Genomic DNA, 7,655 nt, shown 5'->3' on the forward strand with positions numbered 1-7,655 from the left:
TTTTTTTTCTTTTTTCTTTTTCCTTTTTTGAAGAAGTTTTTATATTATTTTCTATACTTGAGCAACATCATTATGATAAACAAGGTCTTAAACAATAGACCAAAGGCAATAGCTTCAGGAAATAGCATGCATTGAAAATGCATAAAGAGAACATGGCTCCTTGATTCCACACATTTGAACATGGTTTCATGTCTTGTTAGAGTTAAATAGCAAATGTTTTATCTTTAATCCATTTTGCAAATCTCACTTTATACTACTCTTTTGTAGGTGGAGTAGATGAAGAGATGGAAGACGGAGGGAGTGATGAAGATCTAGACCTTACTTGAATTTTGAATTGTTGATTGTTGTAGATGCATGTGGCGGTTTCTAGGAATGTTTGTTATCAAAACATTTTAAAACTTTTGATGTTGAAATATCAAATTGTTATTGGTTTCATCACTATCTATGGATTTATAATTAACTTGTCCGACAATTTGGATTATCAAAAGTTTCATTTTGTGTTTATATAAATTTTAGTGTTTTATAGTTTATTGTATATTTACGTAAAATCTTTATTTACAATAGGGGGCACTATTTTTAATTCAATTAAATTGTTACAGCTAACAAAACCGTTGCCATAGGGTCTGAAAACCGTTCCAAAATCATATAAAAACTGTTGCAATAGGTAGATCACCGTTGCCATAGGACCTGCAAACCGTTCCAAAATAATCTAACAACAGTTGCAATATGTTAGTGAACCGTTGCCATAGTATCTACAAACCGTTCCAAAACAATCTCTAAACCATTGCAATAGGTAGTTTAACCGTTGCAATATCTTAAAGAAATCGTTGCCATTTCTATTATACCTGTAACGATTTTGATAGATATAGTAACGGTTTATGGTCGTTGCATTTAACTTTACGGTAACGGTTATTAACCGTTGCAATTGATAAGAATAATCGTTCCAACAGGAGGAGGGAAAACCGTAACGATAGACTATGCTATAGCAACGGTTACTGGAACCGTTTCAAAAACCGTTCCATAAACTCTATAGCCACGGCAGCTCGTGGAACGGGCGCTGAACCGTAGCAGTACATCTATGGCAACGGTTGGCTTTCCTATTGGAACGGTTTTCCCTGCGTAGCCATAGGTGAATTTTCCAGTAGTGCCATTAGTGTCCCAGCAAGAGACTTATCAGCAGTTTGGGAGCATTCTTCCACAAGTTTTAGAAGTTCTTTCGTGCTTTCAGTTTTGAGAAGAGTAGTCTTAATATTGCCCGCAATATTCATTCGTATAAACATTAGGCTTAATCTGTTAGACCTCTCCCAGTGCTTAAAATATGACCTTTCTTCAGTACTACTACTTTCAGTAATAGCTGTTGGCCTCTCAGTATAAAGTGCAACATCGAGATCTAAAAATTCAAGATGGAATTTTATCTGTTCTCACTAATCTGAGAAGTTGAGTCCGTTAAAGGTCGTAACAGAAGCGGAGTGCGAATGAAGAGCAAGTGCTGCAAATAAAATATGCCCATTCATTAATGCTTTGAGTTAAAATTAAATATATCGTTAAATTCAGAATGGTTTATGTTTTACTCTTAAATGTATATTGATGTCCACCTTTGGGCGTAACACAAAATACTTTTTTTTAATGATGCTTAAAATAAATTTTACACAATTCGATAATTTTAACGTACAAGTTAGTAGTATTTACTGTCTTTGGATAAATAAATAAAACTAACGATACATTTAAATTATCGACTTAATGTTCAGTAATTATAAGAACAAACAATCAATCTTTGGGCGATCCATAAATGTCAAAAAATATCCATCATGTCGTTTATAAACATCAAAACTTATGGGTAATTGGGTATAACAAATCATTATTTTGGAATTAATTATTCATAATGATTCGATCACTTTGGCGATTAACAAACCTCATGTTTATAATTCCAATGAAATTTTGAAACGGTATTCTTTCAAATATAATTCTTAAGTTTGGATTTTATCATTGAATCCACATCGCCGAATCCAATAAATTCATAAGTATTCTACTGTGTCTAACTAGCGTGATGAATATTGTTTTCACAATTTCACGTTTACTTACTAATTATGAAGTCAAGTATTTGAAGCAAATCTTTTACTTGTCGAATCCACAAAGCGAACAGGATCATGAAATCAAATGATAATCAAATATACTATTGGTCATCAACACATAAAAATCAATTTATATCTGCTTCGCTATTACTATTGACAGTAATTGTGAAGTTCCTTGAATACACAATTAGGATTCACAAAATTAAGGAAACGTTAATTTTAGCGGAAAATCATTAGTTCCTAAACCTGTGCTCTGATACCACATGTTAGGATTTTCTCAATTCTAGATTGTGATTTATAAACAATCTATATAAATCCTTTCAATTATTCAGAACCGTGGAACTATATGATTTTCACATAAAATAGAGATACAATAACTTCAATTAAGAAAACTTACCTGAATCCATGATGTGTTTTCTTAATTAAATTGAGCGGAAGTCTTCTTCAGAGTTGCTGTTCTTGAGAAAATCAGTATTTCTCTCTCTTTTCCTTTTCTATGTTCTTTTCCGAATAGAATAGATGGAGTACGCTATTCTTCCTTTTAATAGGCAGAGAGAGGGACCATCAGTTAATTCCCACTTTCCATCAAAGTGGGTTAGTGGGGAGTTATAACCATAATTAACTTCCCCCACTTTCCATCAAAGTGGGTTAGTGGGGAGTTATGACCATAATTAACTTCCCCTAATTTTATCCAAATATTAATTTAATAAAATATATTTATATTAAACCAAAATACTCACGTGGGCCATATTTTACATCCAACTCCTATATGCTCACATATCATGCCCAGCAATAAGAACTAAATTAGGACAAACTGAAAAATACTTTTGTAGTTACATAAACAGAGGGGAAAGAGAGTTTCAAATTGTGGAGAAAAGAAAGGCATACAGCTCTTTGTTAACAATCTATTTTAAAACATCATCACACATAAAAATACATAATATAGGAAAAGTGGTGGTAGATAATGAAGATCAGATTACCTGTATTAGAGGAAGGGACTTTCGTCAATATTGGTTCACATAACTGTATATAGTGTCTTGAAGGGGAATTCAGAAATGAGATAAAGTAATAAACAAATTTGGTGATAACTATCTATTATTTTGATTCTTCGTATGGTCGCAACAACGGAATGCAACAGCTTCGCTACCTTCATGCTTGACATTTTGGAGCCCGTGATTGCATGCAATTGCTGCTATAGCCAATCCCAAGAATCCACCAGCAACAACTTGCATTCCGGATGCATCACAACTTTATGTAAAATTCCAAGCCTCAACCCATGAAGAATTCTAAGCAGTAAGTAACACATGCTGCACACACTTGAGTGTTTTAAAAGATAAATCCCACGATATTTCATTCAGTATCAGTATATCAATAATTGCATAAAATAGCTATTATGCTAATATTCTGAGTATTGAGCACACATACGGGAGGCGCGACAAAATTTAATTTTAAGTGAATAATATAGGCAGCTTCAACTTTATGAATTGCTTCCTAATTAAGTAGTTAATGTCTCAATAAAAAGCAAGGATAAGCGCACAACTTGAGCTTCTCCGAGCTTTAGGGCTTAAGCTCACTTTAAGTGGTTTTAACAACACTGGCTTCAAAATTATATCTTAAGGTGCAATAGTGTATATCAGAAAGGTTATAGTTAATCACAAGAGATGATACCAGAAGCCAAAAGACTTATTAGGGTGATACTGTGATCCAATTAAACACCTTATGTTAATTAATATGTTTCTATAGACACATGGAGATTAGGCATAAAGAAAAATACAAATATAGGCAACTGAATTAAATAGCAATAACTTCGCAGAAGCATATTTGCCTTCCTCCCCATTCCTCCATGTTTAAACCAAAAATTAAAAGGGGATTTAAATACATAGAAAACTCACTGTTTAAAGCTTGCTTTGGAGGAAAACAAAAGAAAAAGTCATAGCATCATCTCAAGGTTAGTCTGATACAAACCAGCTTGTCATAATTTGAAAAAAATGAATCTTATTACAGAAATAGATAGTTTTCTTTACTGTTATCTACTCGAGTCATACCCATTTAGCACGGAACAACAATGAAATTGCGAAATTAGGAAGTATGAAGAGAGCCCAAAAAAAAGTACTGAGAGAAAAAAGACAAAGAAGAGGAGCGGAAGAAAAAAAGATCCGAGGAAAGATCAGAAAAGAGCAGCAAAGAGAACAGAAGAAGAAGTCCTCCAATCTAACCTGCTTCAAAGAGAATCTTCAAAGAGTCTAAAGAAAATGAAGTTACTACCATTATCTATTTCTTTGTCTCTATCTGCTTCTAATCACACTCGCAGATTTAACCCACAATAGCCATTGAATTGCGAAATTAGGAAGAGGAGAACCTAAAAGAAGCGCAGAAAAGAAAACAGATAAAGGAAAAAGAAGAGAAAATATGGGCAAAATTAATTGAGCGAGGAACATACAGTGGCGGAGCCAGGATTTTCATTAAGGATCGTGGAGTATTTTTTCCCTTTCTTCCTATTAAAACTATTAAAATTAAAATTATTTGTAACGAATTTTTTCAGTTGAATATTCAGGTATATAATAAATTTAATAAATAACTAATGAAGAAACGTGGGAGTTCAAAATTTTGAATTAGATGATCGTGATGAAGAAACATGGGAGTCCAAAAAATGTGGGAGTGATGAATAGATAAACAAACGTGGGTCTCTTGATGGAAATAATTGAAACTTATTAACGCTTTATCCAAGAAATAACTTAAACAAATGTGGGACTCCTAATGCTTTATCCAAGTTGCAAATTAACGTGGGACTCTTAATGCTTTATCCAAGCTGCAAATTAATGTGGAACTATTAAGATAATTAACTGAAACATATTAATGCTTTAAAAACTGCAAATTATTTTTTATTTTATAGATTTTTTGAATCTCCATGATTATTGGAGTGTTGTCTGAATTTTGACACGTGTCGAGACCACGGTTTGACACTTGGCACAATATAATGGATTTGCCTCTCCTTTTCTATATTAATAGATAGATTCTACTTTCATAACTTCACCAGAAACAAAAATCTATCTTTCCTCTTCCACTTCCAAGACTTTTGCAAGCCTTGTGAATTCTGTAAGTTTTTTTACCCTTTCTGTTCCTTCTTTTTGGATTTATGTGATGACCCAAAAGGTCATCACTCGTTTTGAAAGTAAATTTTATGTTCCGAGGCCTTAAAACCTCCTTTTTGCCTCACCTCAATTTGCGTGCACAGTCCGGACGTGTAGCCGAAAAGTCATTATGTGAAAATCTGCGAAAAATAATAAATTTTGCTTTTAAAATAAATTTAGGTTGACTTTGGTCAACATTTTGGGTAAACAGACCCGGACCCGTCATTTGACGGTCCCGGAGGGTCCGTAGGAAAATATGGCACTTGGGCGTATCCCCGAAATCGAATTCCGAGGTCCCAAGCCCGAGAAATGAATTTTTGAAGAAAATTGTTTAACTGAAAGTCTTAGAGTTTTTTGGAAATTTGAATGTAATTGAATTTGATGGTATCGAGCCCGTATTTTAGTTCCGGAGCCTGCTACAAGTCTTATATGTGATTTAAGTTGAGCCTGTAATATTTGGTAAGAAACGGACTTGAAATGACGTGAATCGGACCTTATTTGAGAAAATTGGAAAATTTGATGTTCTTAAGTGATTTCATGAATTTGAGGCTTAATTCATAGTTATTGATGTTATTTTGAAGATTTGATCGCACGAGCAAGTCCGTATGATATTTTTGGACTTGCGTGCATGTTTGGTTTGGAGCTCCGAGGGCTCGGGGGAGTTTCCCTCGCAAATGCGAAGGTGACCAGTTTTCCTCAGGGTCGCAAATACGACGATTTCTTCGCAAATGCGAAGAAAGCAGACTTCTGAAGGGTTTGCAATTGCGAACCCTGGTCGCAATTGCGACATCAGAGACCTGCTAAAATGAATTTTAGACGGGATTTCAACCATTTTTACAACATTTTCAAAACCTAAACACCTTTGGGCGATTTTTCAAAGACAACTACTCTTCCAAATCGATTGTAAGTCATTTCTAACTCGTTTTCTTTAATCTTTAACATCTTTTTACATGATTTAAACTCAAATTCAAAGGTTTTCACGGGGAAAATTGGGTGTTTTGGGTAGAACTTAGATTTTTCAAATTTTGGGGATTTGAACCTCGATTTGAGGTCCGATTTCAAAACAAATTATATATTTGAGTTCGTGGGTGAATGGGTAAATGGGTTTTGGTTCGAACCTCGGGTTTTGGTTCGAACCTCGGGTTTTGGCCATGTGGGCCCGGAGTCGATTTTTGACTTTTTGGGAAAAACTTTAGAAAATCTATTTTCATGCATTTGAATTGATTCATTTAGCATTTATTGATATAGTTAAGTAAATTGTAGCCTAGATACAAGCGAATTGGTGGTGGAATCAAGAGGTAAGCGGTAGTTGAGGCTTGAATTGTGTTCGTGGCATCGAGGTAAGTGTTTGGTCTAACCTTAGCTTGAGACATTAGGAGTTGTGTCGTATTTGCTATGTGTTAATTATGGAGTATGACGTATAGGCATGGTGACGAGTATCTATACGTCGGTGTCAAGCATGCCCGTGAGTCTACTATTGTAATTGTTGTGACTCCTTTGTGATTTATCCATGTCTAATATGATGATTATCATTGTTGGTTCCCTTGCCGTGATGTTATTGTTTATGCTATTGTCCGGGATGTTGTTGTTATACTCTTGTTCCCTTGCCGGGATGTTGTTGATATATTATTGTTCCCTTGCCGAGATGTAGCTGTTATATTATTGTTCCCTTGCCGGGATATTGTTGTTGTATTATTGTTCCCTTGCCGAGATTCTTCTATGGTTGGTGTTGATACATGAAATGGGAGCGGGTTGCATGCCTCCAACGGTAATATATGAAATGGGAGCGGGTTGCACGCCTGCAACGGTAATATATGAAATGGGAGTAGGTTGCACGCCTGCAATGGTACTATATGAAATGGGAGCGGTTTGCACGCCTGCAACGGTACTATATGAAATGGGAACGGATTGCGCGCCTGCAACGATATATATGAAATGGGACCGGGTTGCACGCCTGCAACGAGAAAGAAATGAAGTGAATACTGTGTTTGTTTCCTTATTGTTGTTGGCAACTAAATTATGGTTTCTTTACATTCCTCTTTAGTATTTTGTTGGTATCTTATACTCTCCATAGCATGTCTCCCCCCACATCTTTAACTGTGAATATCTGCTTTTATTTTCCGCTGTATATGATTTAACTGCACAGGTTTATTTAGTAGTCTGGTCCTAGCCTCGTCACTACTTCGCCGAGGTTAGGCTAGGCACTTACCAGCACATGGGATCGGTTGTGCTGATACTACACTCTGCACTGTGTGCAGATACCGATACCAGAGCATTTGGACCGCAGTGAGAGTGTTGTCTTCAGTCCATTTAGGCGACCCGAGGTAGTCCTGCAGGCGTCCGCAGGCCTTGGCGTCTCCTTCTATCTTTCTCTACTGTTTCTTTTATGTATTTCTGAAACAGTCTGTATTTATTTTTCTGACCTTTATTTGTAGTACACTAAGACAGTCTG

At 35.4% G+C, this 7,655-nt stretch overlaps 1 long non-coding RNA gene across 1 annotated transcript; it reads right to left on the minus strand.

Moving 5' to 3' along the window:
* Nucleotides 1-3,034: 3,034 nt before the first annotated feature.
* On the minus strand, nt 3,035-4,506 carry LOC109217333. The gene is made up of 2 exons (XR_002066617.1): nt 4,289-4,506; nt 3,035-3,379 (listed from the first exon to the last, which is right to left on the minus strand). It is a non-coding gene; the product is annotated as an uncharacterized LOC109217333 (long non-coding RNA).
* Nucleotides 4,507-7,655: the final 3,149 nt, after the last annotated feature.

This window comes from Nicotiana attenuata, unplaced genomic scaffold (assembly GCF_001879085.1).
Source record: "Nicotiana attenuata strain UT unplaced genomic scaffold, NIATTr2, whole genome shotgun sequence".
In the NCBI taxonomy this organism is placed as follows: Eukaryota; Viridiplantae; Streptophyta; class Magnoliopsida; order Solanales; family Solanaceae; genus Nicotiana; species Nicotiana attenuata.